This window comes from Lepisma saccharinum, chromosome 18 (assembly GCF_977018435.1).
Source record: "Lepisma saccharinum chromosome 18, izLepSacc3.1, whole genome shotgun sequence".
Lineage (NCBI taxonomy): Eukaryota > Metazoa > Arthropoda > Insecta > Zygentoma > Lepismatidae > Lepisma > Lepisma saccharinum.
Genome location: NC_139246.1, coordinates 60,755,845 through 60,777,993, shown reverse-complemented (window position 1 = coordinate 60,777,993; position 22,149 = coordinate 60,755,845).

The following is a 22,149-nucleotide window of genomic DNA, read 5'->3' as shown; positions in this document are numbered from 1 at the left end:
TTAAAGCAACAAAACCTTTCAAACTTGAAGAAAGCTTTAGACAAGATTGTTCCATTTTTCTGTCGTTCAAAATCAGTAAAATCTCACAAGTGTGTTGAGAAGCAAATGAAAAGGCTCTTTAGGAGGGCACTTTTGACCGGTTCCATATTTTTATTATTACACAACTTGTAGATTGACCCATGCCAGAAAAGTTCATACTGATTTCTTCATTCTTGACAATCTTAATAATAAGGTTGAAACTTGTCTTTAGTTGATAATGAATTATATCTCAGCATTGTGTTTATTCGTCTTTATCTTGTACCTTTCAGAGGCAACTTGCTTATAAAGGGACGACAAAATCAAACTGCTGCAAAGTAGAAGCGGAACAATCACAACTAATTGGTAAGTACCGTTGACTCTATACTCTGTACTTGCTGTTGACATAAATATATTTAAAAATTTCTTACAATGTTATTCTTGAAACTAGAGTCATTCTGTTCACATCAAATCGAAGATTACAACTCGTACATTTTCGCATTAGTTTTCAGCCAGTTCTAAAACCCTATCGTCAATGTCAAAGTCAATTTTTTGGCTGATTTTGCAGTAAAACTAACGAAATTTCAACTCCCGAGTACCAAGCTTTCAATTGCTTCGAGAACATCAACACAACTAATGTCATGTGATGAAAGAAAGCGGAAGAATTATTTCTCTTTTGTAATTTTTTTAAAAGTTGTATTTAATGTTATTTTGTTCACAGAGGTAATAGTTTAATTGTATGATAATTTAAAATGGACGGCTTTCATATTAACGAAAGCAAAATCATAAGCCTCATGAATTTTTTCACACTATTTCTACATTATGTAATCAACTTTATTATTTATGCTTGCAGTGGAGTGCCCATGGGGATAGAAGTTATAATCCCCCTTTTGATTAAACTTTTCAAAAATAAATTAAATAAACACATGTCCCCCTTAAGAAGTCTGTGTGTGCCACTGATTGATTTTGTGGAATGCTTTCTTCACTTGATATGTGAGCATATGTTCAGCCCATATGATTGCAAAAGAACAGCACTTTTCATTTATACTGGTACTCGATTTAATTTGCTTCGCTGTTTTGAAGCTTTTGGCTAATCGCGAAGATCACGATGAATGATCATGTGAGGAAATTGATGAAGAGAGACTCACGAAGAACAACCATGGCCAGGCCGGGATTAGAACCCAGGTCGCCTGTCATCGTAACTCACTATGCTAACCACTCGACCACGGCGGTCGGAAGGAATTCTCGCGTAAATGTTACAAGATGAATGCGATAATATGATTGGGGAACTTATTTCTGCTTAAAAATTGAGTGAAATGGTTCAAATACAGTTTACATAGAAAAGAAAAATCATCACAACAAATCCTGTGAACAAAAAATGAAATAATTGGTTTCAGGCTAAATATGGAATAAGCAACAATGAAGCAAACTGGTTGAACAGGTACACCTAGAAATGCATAACACTTAAGAAATATAACCCAAAACCACACACTACACCAGCCTGGGGTTGGGGGTTAGGCGGTCAGCCTGTGCGCCAAGAACTCAAATGCATTTGCCATTGAGGTGTCTATTCCTGCAAATAGTAGCAAATATTTTACAAAAGTTGTTCTACATGTGTAAGGTGTGGGTGGATGTTTCCTACACTGAGTTTGGAATAAGCTGTCACCATTTCTGAACTCGCCGAACGTTTCCATAACAAGAACCGCGCGATGTTGTCGCTACCTACTGTCAACTGCCTTCTGGTGGGAGATGCCAGGCCGCCAATAAGCTAAAAGAGAATGCACAAATGTTTGTGCAGCACACTAAACACCACCACGCTAACTGTTCAAAATGAACTTCTTGAATGACATAAAAAAGCTAGTAATACAGTAGGAAGTGGCAACACCGTGTGCTCCCCATTCGCCCTTCGCAGAAACTGTCGACCAATCGCTAGCGCGGGAAAGGTGACGAGTTGGAACAAACGCGGTATGGCTTCCGCCTAGTGGCGTGCACAAGGGGTTTGGTGCGGGTCATATCACCCTTTTCTTTGGCCCAGTATTTCTAAGAAAAAAGAACGTTTAAGAGAGGAAAATATGGGAAAATGAAGGCAGACTACTAAAAAAAGTATACGACCCCCTCTTCCTTTCGAAAATCCAAGCCACTTGCTTTCGCCATTTCTCTCTAGCCCCTTTTAACTCTCTTCGCACTCACGCCTATAGTGGGTTGCAAAATTCAACACTGAGAAGTCCACTTCGCTGATTTAGTGTCTTCATCGTTTACACTGCATTCTGGAGCGGTCTAGAATGTGATCTATGGTCACGTGATGCGTGTTAGCCAATCAAATGAACGCTTGAGTATCATGCAGGAGGCATTTGTTAAATTTTCTGAACTTCAACACCGCTGTTCTTGTGTACAACGTCTGCTTGGTTCAACACAATGTCCTTGCAGCAGACTGAGACCGAGATGCAACTGAACTGCATCTGGTGTCAAAAAGTTCAGCAAACCAGACGGGGCCTCTGAATCACAATGTGCTCCACTGATCATTGAATTGCTCATTGTTTGTATTGCAATGTACCACTTTTATATTTCGTTTATACCAATAAGTTTCTCAAGTAAACTGATTAAAGGTGGGGAGGGGGGGCGAAAATTTTACGCAGCCTTTCCCACCACAGTTCTGTGACGTCAGAAAAAAAAATGACGTTGGAGACATCATATCATCCTTTTTCGCAAAAAAATGCATCGATATGATTTTGAAATTAAAATTTCAATTTGGAAGGTGTCCCCTATTTGAAAACTTTAGCAAACCGGTGCAAACGAAATTTCCGTTACACGGATTTTTTCCCCGCTTTCAAGTAGGAAGCCAGATCGATAACTTTGATTTTTATTTTCTTCCTAACCGTAACGATAAAAAACATCAAATATTTCGATGATCGTTTCTGTGAGGAAAATGTCTCTCCTATAGTGACATGTTGTTCTTGTGAATAAATTGTTAGTTAAGTGTTATTGTTTGTCATTATTTTCTAGATCACCGGTAAGTAACACTAAAACAAATACTTTCTTTTACAGGTTCCAGTAAATTATTAATTTGATAAAAAAAAAGCAGATCTTTGCCTTAACCCTCCCCTCGAGAAAGAAGGCCTATCTTGGGCCAGTGGAAAAACTGGGGGTCCATTTTTAAAGGTTCCTTCAACTTCAGGGGAAAAGGGGTGGGGCAAGGGAGGGTACAGAGGGGGAAGAACCAGCGCTGCGGAGGGGTGAATGGTCCGTGGGGGATGTAACCCAGGCCAGCAGGGACGTAGGCACCAGCGGGTTGCTGAAAAGCAGTCGTTGGTGAAAACTCCATACTTCCACCCTTTCACGAGCCCTGTCTGAATGGGCTCCTTGGGGCTCCTGGTCTCGGTATCGGGGTGGTGCGATGGCGTACAGGAGGCGTGGGTGAATACTCGCCTCTGTCTTTGTTTGTGAGAGGCGGGGGAGTCCGTCCCTTTTCCCTCCTTAATTGTGTAGGGGAAGGGTTGCAGGGGATGTAGTGGTTGCATGGAAACTCGCACGATTCGCTCCTACACTCCACACCGCTCGGTCTTCTGTCGCCTGGAAGCAGTTCGATCTCCTTTCCATTTTTTTCCTGATTGTTTTCCAGTATTCCTCCAGTGACTCATGGTGCCACAGTCAGAACAGCTATCGAAAAGTATGGAGCATTCTCAGATTACATTCTCTTTAGACTATTTTACGTCGTTTTTTGTACGTCTCTAGGTGCATCGCGACAATGGGGATGAATAATAAAACGTATCCCAGGCTTCACAGAGCGTAAGGTCAGTTAGGGCTTTTAACTAGGGCATCGGTATCGGAAAGTATCGATTGGACTTTATTTACTGATACCAGCCGACAAGGTTCCGTCGTTCCGATCGTTCGGGTGGTAAAATTCGAAGTTTTCATTGATTTTGTACCAATATTATGTGGAAAATGCTGTATTTTGTGCTTACATAACAGAATATTATATTCTGATATAATTCTAAAGCCGTTTTAAAGCAAAACTCTGGTAAATTATTGCTTATAATTCAAGTGGATTATTCACCCAGCAATATTAGTCAACATATTGAACAATTTTCAATTTTTACAATTTTCAAGCAACAGTATAGGTATCGGTATGGGGTAAGGGTATCCGTTTCAAAGCGGTATATAGGTTCAAAGCACACAGAACTTTTCTAAGTTCTAGTATTCACTATTGTTTATTTCGGATCAGCAACACCAATAACATCACTTTTCTAATATTCTCAGATGAGTTCAGAAAACATTAATTGTCACAAAAAAACATGAATTCTATGAACACATATTCATGTTGCAGAGAAAAACTTCTAAGTTTGAATATTCCGTTGAAATACTTCTGTTAGCTACAATCATTATAATTGCAGCCACCAATCTTACACATTGAAAACAAACTAACATTTTCTGTCATTTTTATGTACATTTCTTGAACAGTATGATAGTTCAATACTCCTAATGTTCATCTCTAAGTTTTGATTTTGCGAACTTCACAAAAAATGTGTTAATATTCTAAACATTCCTTACCCATAAGCAGTGATGTGCGTCTACGCGTAAACAACGATAGTCTACATTCTACACGTAGACTATTTTATACACGTAGATGACGTAATCTATGTAACAACATGGCGAAAGGTGACAACTTAGCAAAGGCCGCCGTGGAATTAAAACAAAAATATACTGCGTATCAGTTGCTGATGTGTGAGGAGAACTTTTCATACGCTCACTTCCAAATTCCAACAATTTCTCATCTAGGAAATAACCTAAGATAGGAAATATTCTAGTGTTTTATGGAATAAAGACTAATTTTGCCTCACGACTGCCATCTGTTGTTTCTTTTGCATACTATTTATCTACTTCCATAGTTGATAATAGAAGAGAAGAGAAATTTTGTTGTAAATAGGATTCTTTTCATTTCGTTAGGAACCAATACAGTTGAAAATGTCACTTCCCCTTCATGAAACTCTTGAAAATTAATGTTAATGCACTTTAGATTGTCTACGTAGTCTATGTAAACTCCAACCCAATGTAATCTACGCGTAGATTACGTGTAGACAACGCACGTAGACGTAAACTTGTAGTCTACGGCACATCACTGCCCATAAGTGTGTTTAACAAAGCTTCTGCAATCATTTTAAGCTATCGCTAAGTTCCATCTATGTAAATCCACACACAATATGTTCAAATACACCTATGAAGAACTTTTCCAATACCACAGATATTTTGTGCCAGATAACACTGTTCGCTTGTCGCATTTACCTTTACACCTTTGGCGTACACTGCGTTCAAAACCTGGGATAATGTTTAAATGGACAGTAATTTGCTAATGGGGGGTCCTTCTCGTTCATTATTTTGAATTTGAAGTGATGTTACATTGTGATTACATATACACATCTCCCAAGTAATTACGAAAGAGTATAATTAAGAGAACAACAATAAGGAAAGGATTTCAAATACTTCATGATTATTTATAACAACTAGTTCTCATAAAATATAACTTCTTACCTTGAATACTTCATTTCAACAGGAACTTCAATTTCAGGGTCACGTATGCACAACAAGTTCTTTTTCACGACTATTTTTATCAAAGAACAATCCTTATCCTGGTAACAACGAAATTACTCAACCGGAATTGCCCAGATGCGGTTCTGAAATGATTTAATCTTCTTAAGAGCAGAGAAACTTGCCTCAATCGTCGAAATTGTAGATGGAAATGTTAATACTAATTCTTCAATAAACTTACGAGTAAATAGTGTCATTGTCAATAATAGTTCGTTAATCATGTAAACCATTTTTAGTTCACTGCTCACAAGACAGAACATAGTGTAATTCACAGAAATATAGTTCTTTCACTCACAACACTACACTCAAGACCTTGCTACATGTATATAAATATACCAGACACTGAACGCCGCCCGAGACCCGATGAGATTTCGGCCCCTGGTATTTCTGCTTTTTGTTATTTTTGAACTGCAGTCATAAACAATTGCCGGTCAGCCACCTTCTCGTCCTAGCTACGGATCCAAAAATTTCTCATCACCGGTATCACGCACCTATCCTGGTTGTTTGAAAAGGACAATACCCTCTTTTTCTAGTGTTCTACGAGTGTTCCTTGGAACAGTGATGTTCTTGTCCCAGAGGGAAATTTTTACGTCATATGCCATCCTTCCCCACTTTACTGTAAATTTTTGTTTCCAAAATTGCCGTTTCTGGGAAAATTCTATGCTGGGTTGGCAACACCGTACAATGGGTGCGAGACGACTGACTGCGTTCAACGCACGTCCCTCTTGCAAACTCCTAAGAAATATGCTTGCCAACTCCTAGAAAATCAGGTTGCGAACTCCCAAAGCTGAATCATCTGAAGGATTTTATTCAGATTTTCTAATCTTCTCTTCTGGGTTTTAGTCCCTGGGCCTCGGACTCCCCAGCAAATCGCTACGATGAGGATGAATGGTGAATATATTATGATTAAACAATGATACAAACGCAACATCTATGCCTTTACCGGGATTCGAACCTAGAAAGTAAGCATCTAGCAGTTCCTGGCTATTGAACGTGTCCCACCATGAGTCACTGGACCCCCACACACTATTTCATATATGTGTGTGTCCATTAACCCCCCCACCCGTATCCAGTAAGGTAATGTTATTTGTTATCTACCAGTAGGACTTTAGGAATTCTCGAACTTTTTGTATTGGCTGTTTTACCCAGCTCGGCTGTATGAACATCTTACATTAATAGTCTTTTGTTCATTCTTCATCTTATTTGGGTTCTTATATCTGCTTCTGCCCTCTTCTATTCTGGTGCTTACTGTCACTTCTTCCCTACTTTCATCTTTGTGTTTGCCTTTGGCTAATTTACGTCACTTTTTTCTCCATGGGATTAGTTGCGACGACGAGGATAAAAGAGAATTGATGAAATTCCGTAAGCTCTGGTGATTTTGTGACACTTTTCTTATTATTTTTTGTTTACCACAAGAAAGTATCAAACTGCAGCGTCTCGGTAAGAAACTACAATAGGAATTTCAAACTTGAACTTTTGAATGCTGATAATTATTTTGTAAGACATTTAGTGAGAATTGAAATAATGGAACAATAGTTGTCAGAATATCAACCCATGGATTCGGGTGACTTTGTGGCAGTGCAATTTGCAATGTATAGCTAAATAAGATGAGGCCACAGATACGATCTTTTCTTGTGGTTAGCTACTCATGATATGTTGCTGTACTTCACAAGCTGTAACATATTGGAACATTTTGACAAGGAAGAAGAGAACAATACCCACTGGGCCGCTGCAAGTGCTGGTATATGCCCATGTTATGCTCACGCTAAAACCTTTATTCAGTCCAACAATTAATTGATTGATTGTCGCCTTTCTGCCAATCTTGTCTAATCGCGACGGTAAGGATGAGTGATGATATGATGAAATTTATGAAGAGACACTTACAAACACCAAAGCTCAGGCCGGGAATCGAACTCGGGACCCTCGGCGTCGTATCGCGCTGTGCTAACCACTCGACCACGGAGGTCGGTAAATCCTACCATTAATTTGAGATTTCAGAAACCTTAAATATATTTCATAGGGTGATCTATTTTAGACAATATTTCATACCTTGAATAAAGATGTTAGCTTCTGTGGCAACTTCCAGTGTTGCCAGTTCTTTCTATTGCAATTACAACAAAGCCGCACCTTTGCACTTTCTTGATACGCTGAGGGTAAAGTTGTCCCTCGAAGTACTTTTCTTCCACAGCGCGAGGACTTATTGGTTTAGATCTCATTTCAGTTAGGGCATCATTTAATCTTCACAATAATTTATGTATACTTATACGAGGTTCTATGCGCCTTTTGTACGTGTGTGACATTCTTCAGCCTCTGCAAGAACAGAAACTGACTTTAGAAACTGAAGTAGATTTATCCGAGCGGCCTTCATGTTGGACAGAACGTTCATCAAAGTACAGTGACCTGTACTATCCACACACCACGTCCCACAAACTTCACATCAGCAGCGTATGATTCACTACTGTTCCGGTATCTACAAAACTCACAGTACCTTCCCCCTTCTTGCTCCAGAGGGCGTACACGAAGAAAGATTTCTAGACAATGTTCGCACGGTCACAGTGCAGACAACGAAATGCAACTGTCTGCTGTTTTCGGCAAAGCATCTGGAAGAACAGATTGCTGCACAAGTCAGGCACGCAAACGGCTCACTCATTGGGCAACAGAACAGAAGCCATTAGCGTGGGATACCAGAAACCGAATAACGCATCCTCTGTCACAAAGTCACCCCAGTTTACGGTAGAAGAAACGTCCATGCCTTGCCGTTTATACCTCTCTAGAATAATCACGAAGACGATAATGTTGAATTGATGAAATGTCAGTGTTTTATCCAGAATTGGAACCTAGGACTACAGGCTAGGTGGCATGCTACGCTAACCACTCGGCCACTGAGGATAGGGTCACCTTCTTTTTAAAACCCCTGAAAAGGAGATCGGACAGCCTCTATTTTCCTTCCTTGCCTCTTTCTCTGATCTTAGGGTCTTCATCTAGATGACACTCTCTGTGCATTGTTCCATACCCTACGTTCATTGTGCTACTGAAGCCATGTTTAATTGTGGCGTGATCTTCTCCATCATCAGTTCAAATTTTCAATATTTTGACTCTTTGTTATATATTTGTCAGACAACTTAACTTTCTTCTTCTAAAATACCTTATGGTATTTTATGGTTCTAGTCAAATACTATTAGTACTTAGTCCTAAGAAACATGACGAATTAGTATATATAGGGTTTAGGCACCTTACAGGGAACCGCTCCTGATGTAACAAGAATTACCTACTATTTCTTTCATTATAGCTAATGTGTAAATAATAAAAACATGAATTATGGAATCTAGCACAGAAAAAGAAGATAGAAATGGTGTGTGAACCACATGGTAAAATGTACAAGCGTTGTAGACTTAGGGATATGCTTCATGGATCAACATGACATTCAAAAATAATAAAAGATAGAATGTAAGCCTCACATAAGTTAGGAAGATAGGAGTAAAGACAATGGTGTGTATGCCATACCAAAAAATACATAGATGTCTTGGAGGATATGATTCAGCACGACAACTTTATAGAAAATTAGGATAGGGTTTATATATAATTATTACTATATCATAAAATCAAACAAAGGAGACATCAAGATTATGCACGAATGACAACCTGAAAGAAAATTAGAATAGGATTTATATATAATTATTACTATATAATGAAATCAAACAAAGGAGACATCAAGATTAAACACGACAACCTGAAAGAATATTAGAATAGAATTTATATATAATTATTACTATATCGTAAAATCAAACAAAGGAGACATCAAGATTAAGCACGACAACCTGAAAGAAAATTAGGATAGGGTTTATACATAATTATTACTATATAATGAAATCAAACAAAGGAGACATCAAGATTAAGCACGACAACCTGAATGAAAATTAGGATAGGGTTTATACATAATTATTACTATCTAATGAAATCAAACAAAGGAGACATCAAGATTAAACACGATAACCTGAAAGAATATTAGAATAGAATTTATATATAATTATTACTATATCATAAAATCAAACAAAGGAGACATCAAGATTATGCACGAATGACAACCTGAAAGAAAATTAGAATAGGATTTCTATATAATTATTACTATATAATGAAATCGAACAATGGAGACATCAAGATTAAGCACGACAACCTGAATGAAAATTAGGATAGGGTTTATACATAATTATTACTATATAATGAAATCAAACAAAGGAGACATCAAGATTAAACACGACAACCTGAAAGAATATTAGAATAGAATTTATATATAATTATTACTATATAATGAAATCAAACAAAGGAGACATCAAGATTATGCACGAATGACAACCTGAAAGAATATTAGAATAGGATTTATACATAATTATTACTATATCATGAAATGAAACACAGGAGATATCAAGATTAAGCACGACAACCTGAAAGAAAATTATGATAGGATTTATACATAATTATTATGAAGATTTAGCAGGAAAAACACACAGCTAATGTTAGGTTTAGAATATACTTTTACAACTAATAATGGAAAAAGTTTCAGATTGGAGTAGAAAGAGTTTTCTTGTCGCACATGTACAAGAATATTTAGATGAAGTTTATATTAATTTACATAGGTTATAAATTATGTTAGGACTAAAATCAATCAAGAAGTTTGTGATGTATCATCCATTCTATCGGCATTTACGTCATCATCATTATTACAAGTTTATCAATTTCTCTTTTCTCGATTTGCCACTTTTCGATGTCATCGTGGGGCTCTGGGATGGACGCCTACAGGGTCTCCGATTTTTGTTAACCGCGACAAGTGAAACAGAAGTGGAGCGATAAGATATAAATATAATGTTATGAAAATACACAGTGTTACAGCACAGAGCATTAGCATATCCTTGTCAGAATAAATAAGGTTACCAGATCACTCAAAGGGAAACGTAGGCCATGCTGTCCCAAATTCAAGGACTTTCTCATAATGTAGGACACATATCATTCGCATTAAATAATACAAATTACTAAAGCATGTTAGCAAATAATATAAACTTGACACATTTTAAACTTTAAGAAATATGATTTTCTAGCTATTTATTAAATACAAAATTCCCAACTTGTAATTAACACCAAACAATACACTTCTTACTACATGTGTTTTAAGTCGTACTCCTCAGAAGAGCCATTCTTTATTCAACATTTCAAGTTTAGTCAAAATATGCGAACTTTGAACAGTCAACTTTTATCATTGGTCAAAATGTTTTTGCAATTATACTGAATCATTATCAGATCTTTTACAAATATTAGAGAAATGTAATTCTCGCAAAATAATCTATCAACACTTGCACTATGACCTGGATTGTTAAACGAATATTCAGCAATTAGCATAACTTGAAATAATATGAAACATGCGCTATTGACATAAATTGAAATGATTCAAGAAGTTTCATTTGGGGTGATTTTTAATACCATAACTTTGTTCTGTATGTTTCCTGCTTTACAATGAAAACATTGGAACGGAATGAGAAATACCTTCAAAGCTCTGTGATTGATTCCATCGGTACAAACCCCAAAATTGGGACATTTAATTTTTTTTTTCAAAATCTTGTTGGATGCCGGTCATAAAGATAAAAAATAGGACATGAACGGGAAAAATAAGTAACTCTAAGAATATGTAAAGTATAATAATTGTGTTATTTAACTAAATTGGAATGTCTTATATATCTTCCATTTCATGTTACAACAAGGTACAAAATAATTCTATATTCTGTGCAAATATTAACTTTATGTAAAAAGGGCAATCATGATTTAAAACATTGAGTATATTCCGGACTATTAAATTATAGTTTCTCACTAGTAAAAGAACCAAAAATGTGTTAAATAAGCTGATATGCTTGATACCGTGCTCTGCCATTAACTTAGTCAACATAATGCTAACGTCAATCCAAAGTCTGCTTAGGGATTCCCAATCCTGAAGGCGTCCATGGCCTCAGTTTTGATCCTCTTCAGAACCTCATCTTGGTTCAAGATAAGCACCCGCAACAAGAGGCAAGTGGGAATGGCAAAGAGGCTGAGCCTAAACAGTATCTTACAATAAAACAATCGCCACACACCAGAGAGTTTCTGTGCTACCGCTATTTCTGAGGTAGCATGTGGGTATTTATTCATGTTTAGTGAGTAGTGGTGGTCTCCGGCCGTTCGAGCGGCTGGAGACCCAATAGTTAGTAAGGGTGACATCCGGCTGCTGTATGGCGGCTGGTGTCACCGTAGTGGTTATGGGTGGTTTCCGGCCGTTCGAGCGGCTAGAGACCACAATAGATATTAAGGGTGACATCCGGCTTCTGTATGGCGGCTGGTGTCACCGTAGTGGTTATGGGTGGTCTCCGGCCGTTCGAGCTGCTGGAGACCCAATAGTTAGTAACGGTGACATCCGGCTGCTGTAATGCGGCTGGACTCACCATAAGGTAGTTCACCCTCCAATTCCCTCTTAGTTCTTAGTTACTACGTTATAGCTTTATTTTTTCTTTGTGTGTGTGTGTGTGTTTGTATGTGTGCGAGGAGGTGTGTGCATGTGTGTGTGTGTGGGCCTCTCCCGTCCCTTTCGGCACTCACTACGGAGGGTTGATCCCTAGATCTTCTTCTGCTGCACCATCACTACGGCGTCCGGGAACGCTGGGGGGCTCATTCCCACGGGGAGGGGGGATTCGGTGGGAAGGAGGGCGGAAGGCATGGAGGTACCCCACGTCCCATCTGACCTGGGCTCCCCCATTAGCCAGGATCTCCTCTGCAGTGTTGGTTTTCCCCCTAGAGGGAAAATGTTGTCTCAAGGGGGTTCCAGGGGTTCTCAAAGGGACCCTAAGGAGCCCTGAAAGAGTTACATAGGACCTAAAGAGCCAAGTTGGGCCTTAAAGGGTTCATGAGGCTCTCAGGGTCCAGGGAGGGAGGTGGGGCACTGGTGAGTGAAAACTCACCAAAGTATCTAAATTTGAGGAACGTATCACAGAGTGGAACTCCAGTTCGAGCCAGCATGGTAAAGGGGGAAATAAAGGGAAAGGCAAGGATCTGCAACAAATTATTTTGAAGTCGAGGTCAAGGATGCAGCATGTACAAGTAAGTGTTGATATTTTGTGTAGCAAAGTATAAAGTAAGCATAACTTGAAAAGGGTACAACATTTAGAAGGTAGAAAGATAAGACATTTCATTAAAATTACAAACGTACCAGCACACACAGAAACAAAGAGGCACACACACGCGCGTGCGTAAATAAAGAGAGAGAGAGAGAGAGAGAGAGAGAGAGAGAGAGAGAGAGACAGAGAAATGCTACCATATGTATAGCATAAAACAATAAGTGCTTACATGTTAATTTTCTAAATTTTCCTTTAAAAAATGTTAAGCCTCACGTAGTTTCTTATAACTTTTGCGCCTTGTGGATCATAGGTCCTACACCGATTTCTCAAAATGTGGTGATATTTTCTCTCTTGACGAAGTTTAGTTAGTGGAAAACATTTCTTTGCGCAATGGTTCTTATCCTAAGTAGTTAGGATAAGAACCGAAAAAATAAACTGTCAAATAATATTATGATTTATATGTAGGTTGGGCAAATAAGTTTAATGGTTGTCTACATGTAACAATTAAGAATCAGTAACAATGAATGAGTAGCGCGAAAGTTGCATTTAGAAAAAAATTAACATTATCATTGAGAAAACTTTTTAAAATACGTTCTAAATACACGTTTCCGTGGTCTACGAACTTTTGATATCACCTTAAAACACTAAGTGTTAACGAGGAAATAAGAATTTCTAAAAAGCAAAAAGAATCTGGAGGAGACCACCCTATACCAAACTCCACAGACAAGCACGCACACACATGTTTCAGTCACATTGTAGAGAAACGTTGCATGGTTGTTCGCTTTAACATGTGCACAAGAGATGAATCCCTGAAAAATCGACTCATCAAATGCTGTCTCTTTGGTACAGTGAGATGCATATATATTCTCAAGTTTTAAACTGGGTACAAGGCAAGTGGTATATGGTTCTGTGTAAAGAGAGCATAACGTGATGCCACTTGTGTCGTCCTTAGCCAGAAATGTTCGGAATACAATAGTTACTGACTACACAAGGTTGCGACTGTACATAATTTTCGCCATCGACCACTAGAACAGCGTTACTAATGTTCAGATTTTTATGACATCACATTTCTAGCTTGTCCTGCTTCCCCATGTCTAAGTGTTTTGTTTTTTTGGTCCTTTGTATTAAATGAATTAGTTTTCAAAAACATATTTTAGCTTCAGGTCATATTTTGTCCAAAATGTGGCATAAGAAGCATAAGCATAAAAATCATTTTAAACCATTCAACAGATATGACATAATGCTTGTACAGGCTTCAAATTGAAAATAAATGTAATCTTCGAGCACAACCTTTAAAATGGAGTCAAAAGTTAAGGTATGACTTTTTGACATGTAATTATTTCTTTATTAATAACATATTTGCAGTTTCTCTTTCTCCACCTCAAAAATATTACAATTCTGATAATATTTATGTAAGGTCAACAAAGTATTTGTTGGACATTCTACTGCAAAAGAAAATAACGACTTTGTAACGAACCCGTCTCGTCACAATTTGTACGAGTCGCACCTCTATTTTTGTGACTTTTCTGATAAAAACATGTAATTAGAAATGTATCTATTTAAAAACAGGTTACACCTCTAATTTGGTAAACTTACTTAATATTTAATGTAAGAATATACTTTTAATAGTTTATATTTCTTCCACTTGCTTACGCTAGCGTCGCCAACCCAATATAAAGGCGAGAGCGGGGCTAGCATCTCAGTTTGACTCCGTCTGCGGACGAGAGAAGTAGGGCTCTGCCTACGGGCAAGAGGAAAACTCCTCCTAACAGGAGAGAGAAAAAGCTATCCCACTCCACCTTCTGGTGAGAGAAATTTACTCCACTTTAGTGTGAGAGGACCCACTCCGCTTTCGGGCGAGAGAAACCCACTCCGCTTTAGGGCGAGAGATATTTAGGTACATTTTTTCTTTCATAAAACCCCGTCATCTCGACGTTGGGGATGGTAACAGCGAAACCCCGTCTCCTCGATGCTGGGAAATTCGCTTCTTAGAATCTATTCCTTAGTTTTTGGCCTGTTACTCCTACATGGAAACAAAAAGCCGTTTCCAAGGTTACACTAATATTTCTCTTTTAGATGCTTTGTTTATAAACCATTTGTGATTGTTTTTCTAACAAGAGTACTAGGTGTCATATACGAGGTTGTATTGGTTTACCTGTTCCCTTTTCTTTAAAGGTTAAAAGTTTTTATAGTTCAACTACCAAAGGCCGTAACTATATAGAGAGGCCCCAAATATGAATATATATCTGTATCTGTGAAACTATAAGTAACTATATATAAAACTACTGTAAAAGGGTCTAAGTTCCTTTCTTACTTAAGTTTGTGATGAAATAAACCTTTATATGTTTTAGTTAATTTTGAGTTGTCAATGAACTTAACTGGTCAACTACGTCATAGCCCACTAAGTGCAACATACACCCGAACCCTGAGTGTAAATAGAGACTCATGCCACCGCTGGAGAAAAAGTTTAGCATTATGGGTAGACTTGAAACACTTAGCTAACTAAGCTATTGGTCCCATTCTTCTCCCTTGAACAGGACGTTTCAACTTTCCGAAATGCTTAATAAAATCAATAGCTACCTTGTTATTATTTCTTAGCAGTATTGTTAGTTTATATTTTGAGATATTGGATCATATTTGGTATGTTTTAGGGATATAAAACATCATAAAGGTTTTAGGTCATAATTATTCGAAGTCGAACTCTAATGAACGTACTTATTTCTGCTTGCATTCCTTACTAAGTTTTTTATTTATTTATTTATTTCAGGGTCAAGATAGAACCTCTGAAGGTGTTGAAAACAGCGGTGTACTACAGTCTAAGGGAACAATTGAAGCCTCGATAGATGCTGATGTATGCAGTCACAATAAACATTCTAAATCTAAAACTTACAGCGTGTATCATAAATCCTCAATGTTTAACTTCTAGGATAAGGAGTATGTACATATATAGAGAGCATTTGTTTCGGTTGAGGTGTGTTGATTCTGACGCAAGTATGTCGTATTTTATCATATAAAATAAGCAATTTAATGTCTTATGATCATTATTACTTCGAATAAGATACAATAATATAGAATAACAGAAACTTGCTACTTGCAGAATTGATAAAATATCATAAAAGTTCTATAATAGAACATCACTTAGAAAGGTGGCACAACTCAAACTGTAGCTATTTTCTCTTAATGCTATGGTGAGATACACACCTTTTGGTGTGTTTGTTCTTCGTTTAGTCCGCTTTTGTATAATTAAGATCAAGAGGATAATCACGATCAGATGAAACCAATAAAGGGACATTTTCGAAGAACATCCATTCCCAGGCAGGACTCGAACCCAGGAACTTCAGTGGTGAGATCGATAGTTGTCCACTTCAACGCACCTGGCCACCGAATCGGCTACAACTTTTGATTCAATCATGTGGAAAAGTGACATATATCTGTGCAGTTTGAATCGTTACTGGAGAGAACTATGTCAGTTCAATGTATCAGTTCGCCCCTTTATATAGTATTTTAAGCATCTTTCCTACTGCTATCATCCCCTTCATTTTTATGTTCGAACGAGCATTTTATTTTCCTTGTACACCATATGCCACTATGCATCCTAATAATTTATTTCCTGTGTAGAATTATTGAAGTGAGTCAATACGTTATTATGTCCTGAAGGTATTGAAGGATCATCTGTAGGTATGCAAAATAATCGCCAGCGTAACATTAGAGGTAATTAATTAGATTCATAACTTCTAACCGTGATACAAGATACAATATCCTATTTTACAGTCTGTGAATGTTACTACTAAATAGAAACTAAGGTGACCCTACTCAGAGATAGCTAGCTATTCTGTAAATTTTTCTCTAGTTTTTCCTTAATAATATTTTATGCTTTTCTATCGGAATGAGCATCACCGCTATGCCAGGGGCGTGATCAAATGGGGCTTACGAGGGACAGAGCCCCTCCTTTTTGAGATACTATTACCGAACAAAATGCGACTACAGAGTAAATTTGATCATTTAATTGTGCTCCTTTAAAAAAATCGCCCTCCCCCCATATGGAAGGTGCTAAACTTTAACATTGAATTTTTTTCTTTCCAGATTGACAGATTGGGTACGTAAAAGTACCATGTAATCAATCGCTATTCTAATTCGCTTTTCTCTCATTCCTTTCAAAGAAATAAAAATATATTGATGTTGGTGTTGATACCAAGGCGAGACGAGGCGAGACCGATACATCCTCGTAAAAAAATCGAGGCGAGAAAGAAATTTTAGTTTCCTGGACTCTCGGTCTCGTTTGAGAATTGAAAAAATTACCTAAATCCAATTTACTTTACTATGTGAGTTACTCAAACATACGAAGCCGATCTCTATTGTTCATTTAGAGATAATTCATATTTTGTTTATAGCCTTTACAAAGTCAATCCATTCGTGTCAATTGTCAGGCAGTAATACGTGGATCCTAATATTCAGCATAAAGTTTCGTTTTTCGAGGGTTCGTATTGTCAAAATGAAGGGTCAAACAGAACAAGGCTGGAGATGAAAACGAGACAGTTGTTTATATTTCAAGACATAATCGAGAATGACAGGCATGCAACTGGAGACGAAACTGATAAAAGCAAAGCACAGGCTTATCCACATATTTCCACCTGGACGAATATAAGTTTGTATTTTGGGATGTAAGGATAAACTTAGAGCCAAAATTCTTATGTGGTTCTACTGGTTAACTTTTAATTGGAGTCCAAACTTGAGTGTCCGTAATTTTTAATCCGACAGTAGTCCGGTATAATCTGTTTACAACATTTAACACAACGCATTACAATATTTAGTTTTCTGACTGAATCGTTCCTTCTTATTCATTCAGAACGTTGCCATCACTTCCACGAACATTTCAAATTTTACGTAACATCAGAAAGTAGTTAAATAATACTGATAAAGTTAAAATCCAATCTTTACCGTTCTCCATAATCTAACTTTATTTTACAAATTATTATCAAAGGAAAGAAGCAATATACAAGCTAGATAAACTTTAATCTGCATTTGAAACTTACTCTAATTTCTCAAATAATCCCCAACCTTCATATATTTGCCCCCCACACCCCCTATACGCCTTCATGGCGTGGTGCTATGCACAGGGGAACACTTTACCTTTACCTTTTTTCATATATTTATTTACTGTACAATAATTTACGGATCATAGTTCCACTTGCAAACACATTTTGGAAAGTTTTATGTGGAGGAAGAATGAGGAAAAAAATTGTAAGATAGTAATTTCAGACTTTCAAAAAGCAATTCCAGTTTGTAATTTGCAGATACATATTTTAAATTTTGCTGGTTCAAATTTAGCTGCAAGTTATCGTTGTCATAGTTCTAAAAAGTATTTTTTCGTATTAAGAACTTTGCATATACACGCGTGCAGAAGACGAGCCAAAGTGAACAAGTACTAATTTAACTAACTTAACCTACTCGAAATACTTGATGGGTGCTATCAAACTTAAATGTCTTAACCTACTAATTCAAGCCTATAGAAATAGATTTACGATCACACGGAAAATGAAACGCTTTGAGAATATCGATAAAAATAGTTTTTTGTTTAATTAAACAATAAAGGAGAAAAGTTACATGAACTCACAATGATTGACCGTGCAAGTGTACGAATCACTCATTATTCGTTAAAGAACTTGGTCCGCAGATTTCCATGTGCGTTTGAGTTGTATAACCGGAAAACCAAGGCTGATATGCGACACACATTTGTACTTGTAGTTCATTAACGAAGTAACTTGCATTGCACTAATCATAGATCTTGCTCTTTTTGACAGAAACATACTACAAAGAAATAATGTAGCATCCATTGGTTTATATTGAGTACAAGGGTACAAAATTATCCATAATGTATTTGTGAAATACCAAAATTGAACAGTTGAAAAAATTTCATTCATCTGTAATATTCACTCATGCAATGCTTAACTTCGTGCATACAACGCTATGTAACTGGAATTGAATTCCTTTGAAAGGAATAGCGTGAAAGTCAATACGCAATCTTTACACTTCGAAATGCAAATTTCCGACAAAGTTTTTCACAATAATGTGAACATACAAAACACAATTAACATCAGTTTGTGTTAAATAAATTAATTTGTTAATAATTACAAATCCGACATACATGAAATCTACATAACAAATCCGTTAGTTTCACTACGTACTTCACCCTAGTTGAACACATTTCCAAGATATTGGTGACTTGTAGTACTGTCGGTAAGGTTACGTTCTAGATTTTGAACTTTCTTATTTGGTTAAAACAGGTTGAAAGAGGTTGTTTGTAATTTTAAATTTATTTGCTTCACTATGCAGACGTGTGTTTCTCCTTTGTAAACGATCGAATATGTTTTCCAACAACAAAACATTGCTTGCAGTTTGTGTATATACACCTTCGTCTATATATTTTTATCTTTTTTGGCAGCATAGTCTTTAGCCTGTTTAGGCAAGACCATCTTGAGGTTCAGGCCACAGCGCTCAGTCAAGACGTCATCATCTGGAGGCGATCGTCTTAACGCTCTAAACTCCTTGTCGTCATTTTACCGTAGATAATTAAGGTATATTTATTTCTCTTATGAAGTTAAATTTCGACATTTACCCTCCCGACGAATATAGTTAGAAGAAAAATTTATAATATTGAATATTTGCACCAAAAAAACTTTCATTCAGGAAGTCACTATGGCCACCACAAAAATTCCTACCATAGCACAAAGAAAGAGTTGAAAACCGTTAGAAACTTCCTGACGGAAAAATTTAAACATTGTATATCTTTGAAAAATATTATCGGGGATATTGGTCAGCTACAGTAAAACTCGTAACCGCTTTTGTATGAACTTTTGTATGTAAAATCAATTGATTAAATAAAAAAAAAAACATGTTAGGTTGACCGTAAACTTTCCAAGTTACCTAATCAATTAAATTGTCTAAGTTTACCCAAAATTAATCAACCAGATAATGCAGATATTCTGTGTAGCTATACAATCTCAATACAAAACCTTAATTTCTATATTCTTGCAGCAAAAGCGAAAGAAATTGGTACAAGGGCAATGTTACATTTCTGTGATAAAGACTAAACCTAAATCATTTGTCACATTGTAATTTCGATCCAATTGACTTTATTGAACGAAAGATAATAAACAAATTGAATCTTTTCATTGTCGGTAGTAAGATCTGTGACAATAACTTAAGAGTTTCATTGAAAAATAAAAAAGCAGATTAATATTTCCATTTTAACATTCACTTTGGAAATAAACATTTGGAATATTTCCTTATACTGTGTTTTACATTCTGTTAAAGAAATCGTGAAGAATGTTAATAAATTATGACACAATAAACATTATCACTGATTTAATAATCAAAGTTACGAACATTGAAGCTTCACAAAGACAAAAAATAAAAAGCAGTTCATATGAAACAGTTTTAAAAACTTAATACATTTGTAGTTCATATTAACATAGCTAAGTAACAAAATGCTTTCTGTGTGAAAACATTTGTATTTGAAACATAAGTAATATATTCTTGGATAGTTTTACACACGAAAAGTTCTTGTTACACATCGCACATTTGTATTTGAATGTACAACATATCTTCCATTAGCCTCCGATTAGCATAAAGAAGCATAAAGCGGGATAAAATAAGAATACATGTACACATGTATCAACTTTGCCCCGTTGTATAGGTTTCTTTCATTAAGCACATTTTGAAACTGAAAATTTGTGTAAATAATATGAATAATTTATCGAATGCTTGCATAAAATTTACGCTAACAAATTGCTTTGGTAGACGTAATATTAACCAACGTTTGTAATTCAGGGTGAATTATTTGATATTTCTAAAAAAATGTAGACATGTTGTCTACATTTACGAGTATATTTGATCCCTATTCCGGACACATGACATGTTTACACCATGAACTATTACTCTTATTTATTTTTTAGTATAAAACATTTGTTACTTAATTTGTATATTTTCGTAGTGACTGAATCAAATGGAATTGCCCTAAAAATTTATCATTTTTAACAACATCTTGAAGAAATGTGAACGTTACTCTTACCTTTTTCATCATAATTGCCTCTGCAATTGAGCACACAACACTTATACACCATACCTCTTGCACATTTAAGCATATTTATACGTCATGTAAACTCGATTACAGTTCTTAAATTTGCATTACAATTCCATATTCACTAAAAAGGTCCAACATTGATTCCGAAGAAGTAAATCAAACATGGCGGCTATCTCGCCTCCAGTTGATGACGCTTAGTCACGTGACCGGAGCAAGCCATGAGGCTTTCAGATTGAGAAGGTAATGGTTTAGGGCACGTCTCCTTATTGCATGTCTTTCGTAGCGTACAGTGGGATCCATTAGTATTACCGTGCAAATTGTCCATGACTATTTTCATTAATTTTTCTCTGACATCCTATGTGTTTTTAAGCGATGGATTTTTATGTATGCTGATGCAGAAGTTGTCAGCAGATTGTTTTGAGTTTTCTTTTAATTCTTGAAGCTCTTATTGGGTCAAATAAGGTGCACGAACATAGTGATGGACAATTTGCACAGCAATACTCATGGATGCCACTGTACATCTCTGCAAACATTATCACCACGTCCTACAATCAAATCATATTGTGAAGATAAGTGTTTAGGAGAACTACACCATTTCCTCGATTATTTGGTACTAAAGTAATTGGGTGTAATTTTAGCAAGGTCACTGCAGTTAACTTCAGCACCTTCTTTGGTGGGAAATACAGAAGTTCTGCTTTTGGATCTCACACATAGTCTTCTTCACAATAATTGGCACTGCACACTTGCATCTTTTACATTTCGTCTACAAGCATGAATCCACTGTTTACTTACGCAATTATCGGCTGGAAATCGATGATATTTTATGTCAGTTCCTTTAGTTTTCTGGTTATAGTTTTCATAGCTTGCTACAGCACAATTAGACATGATTGCAAACTACAAGTACAAAAATACAATAAAAATAAATCGAACGCTACAAAATCAACAACTGGCTTGTTTCGATTTTCGCGACGCGTTAGCAGCTGAATGTGTCCCGCACGAACCGGATCCTCCCACATGACGTAATGCATCCACGGACGACTGCGCATACGTACTGCACATAGCAGCGAGCACCCCCTGAAATAGAGCAAATTGCATTGCTGGCTGCAACAATATTTTAGCTCAATAATACTTACATGTTCCCATAGATTTATTTTAGAATGAAAGCCAATGTAAATGTGACATAAGAAACTAATAAGAGACCAAAATTCAATGAAAAGAACAAAAAGGTAAGGAAGATATTTTTTTTAATAATATAAATATACATTTTTCGGCTATTTAAATCTTAAGAACTCGTAGTATTCATCATAAATTTGTTTACAGGAATACAAAATGAATCTC